We start from the raw sequence: 2,509 nt of genomic DNA, 5'->3' as shown, positions 1-2,509 counted from the left end.
AAGACATCCTCCTCAGGCGGGATCGACGCGCCACTCGACGGCGGTCCTTCCTTGGTCGATCTCCGGCTGCGATTTGATCGAAATCCGAACGCGATTTGGCCGGGAGGAGCGGCGAGCTGGGCACGAGTCGCCAGCTTTCCGAGCAAATTTGTTCGATTCCGTCGACTCATCCGAATCGGAATCCGTCGTCGGAAGGATCGTCGGCGAGCGGCGCATCGATCGCGCCCGCAGGCAGCGGCCGGCGGCGGCCGGACAGGGCGGCGACAGCGGCGGTGGGTCGGAGGTGTTGCCCACGGGTCGCACGGAATAAGTCTTGCAGAATATCAAATTTCTATATATATATTTGATATTCTGCGCCACACAATCGACCCATCGTCGTTGCCGCCGCCCTCGTCGCGCTGTCTGACCACCATCGGCCACCTCCTCAGGCGGGATCGACGCGCCACTCGACGACGGTCCTTCCTTGTCGGTCTCCGGCTGCGATTTAATCGGAATCCGATCGCGATTTGGCTGGCAGTAGCGGTGAGTGGGCACGAGTCGCGTTTCCGAGCAAATTTGTCCGATTCCGTCTACCATCCGATCGGAATCCGTCGTCGGAAGGAGCGCCGGCGAGTGGCGCGTCGATCGCGCCCGAGGCAGTGGCCGATGGTGGCTAGACAGGGCGGCCACATCCTACAGAAATATACAGGTGTCAATTATTGTGTTCCGAGACAATCGATGGCAAGGCGATCAAGCCATCTTCGCCACGATGGAAATTGACTTAACCCATGGAAGTCAATTAGTGTATGTTATCCCTGACACAATGCTTACAATTTCTGACTTCTACAGAAATATACAGGTGTCAATTCTGACAAGAGGATACGAAAACTGGAGAAATGGAGAAGCCAACCTGCTAATCACGCGAGGTTTAGTAGGGCGTTTATCTAACACGCCTAATGTTGGTTTTGCTTATGAAATTCAGAATGTGGTGGATTATTTAGCAAGCCACGGCGTAAGAGCCCTTCCCAGAAGAAGATACAATACCAGGGATGTCTTAGGACATAACTGGATGATACGGCAGTCAAATATCAACATACCCATGCAACCAACAGAAGTCAGCACAAGAAATATGCTTGACGGGAGTATCTCACTGCAATTTGACAGTTATCAAGCAATGACTTCATCCACTCCACCAAAGTTTAATGCAAAGGATGAAGAAATACAGTCTGATGAAGAAGAACTAACAAGTCATACTATTGCAGTGCTTATTGAAGAAAAACGACCTAATGAAGAATTATTGGTCCAAAGGATATCTTCATTAGCAACCCTCCCTGTTAGAAGCACACCAAGAGCAGCAGGATATGATATCTCCATAACATATGCACAAGACATACCTGCTAAGGGGAGATCTTTATTATCAACTAGCCTTTGCATACAAATTCCTCAAAATACTTAATGCCAGAATAGCCCCCAGATCCAGTGCGGCATTAAAAGGCATCATCATTATGGGAGGCGTTATTGATTCGGATTATCGAGGCGAGGTAAAAATTATGACTTTTAATACAACAAATGATGATATATTTCTGAATAAGCAGGAGTACATCGCTCAACTCATCATAGAGCGAATTGCCACGCCAGTCATCAAGGAAGTAGAACTCTTAGGTTCTACTCCAAGAGGAAGTGTCGGCTTTGGCTCTACAACAGCAAAACAGATCTGTTCCAGGACCAAGGCAAATCCTCAATGCACCGGCTGCTATTATTGCTGCAGTGATGAAGAATGTGCTGCAGAATACGACTTCTATGTCGCACCAACAAGAGGAGCCATACAACAGGAGGCTAATATCAGGCAACCTGAAGAACCAAAGCAGCCATTAGACCCAAAAGCAAAGGGGAAGGAGGTTCTTGCAACAAAACCTTTTTCGGAAGACAATTTATTGGCACTCCAAAAGGCGGCCCGAGCTTATGCTGTTGAGCAACATAAGTTTTATGAGCAGGAAGCATATCTGGCGCTTCTAGATGAACCACCAAGTCTTAATCAAAGCCTAGCTATGACCAAACGATAGCTTAGGGATTCCAGAGAATACAGGAGGCAGTTGCAGGAAGCATTGGACTCTTTGCCTGCACCAGCGTCATCATCATCCTCATCTCCTACACAGTTTCTATGTATGTTCATTAGCAGTATTAATGACGATGATGATTATTTTGAATACTTGCAGTACTTAGCCTTCCATGATGCATCGAAGAACCCCACATCGGAAGACGAATTTTACAATATTACAACAATTACAAGAGCAAATCTACTCTCAGGAAGAATCCTTCTATACACGCCAGCCGATGTTACGATGAACCCTGTTGGATATCCACCTAATAGAGCTCCTAAGGAGGAACCCATGAGTATAGCCACCCCACCAGGTCCCAGGGGAAAATTCAAGCGAGATTCCAACTCTGAATGGTGGAACTTGCCAACGGCGCAACAACAAACCGGAGCTATTCTGACACTTCCTCCTCAGCTACATCGAGTGGAGGATGT

The 2,509-nt window shown here is 48.0% G+C and overlaps 1 pseudogene; it reads left to right on the top strand.

Moving 5' to 3' along the window:
• The window catches only part of LOC141848344 (uncharacterized), a 42,579-nt pseudogene that overhangs the window by 35,552 nt on the left and 4,518 nt on the right, over window positions 1-2,509 (top strand).

This window comes from Curcuma longa, chromosome 17 (genome assembly GCF_044706935.1).
Source record: "Curcuma longa cultivar G26 ecotype Majalengka, Jawa Barat chromosome 17, ITB_CL_G26_1.1, whole genome shotgun sequence".
In the NCBI taxonomy this organism is placed as follows: Eukaryota; Viridiplantae; Streptophyta; class Magnoliopsida; order Zingiberales; family Zingiberaceae; genus Curcuma; species Curcuma longa.
This window is presented reverse-complemented; position numbering and strand designations above follow the sequence as displayed.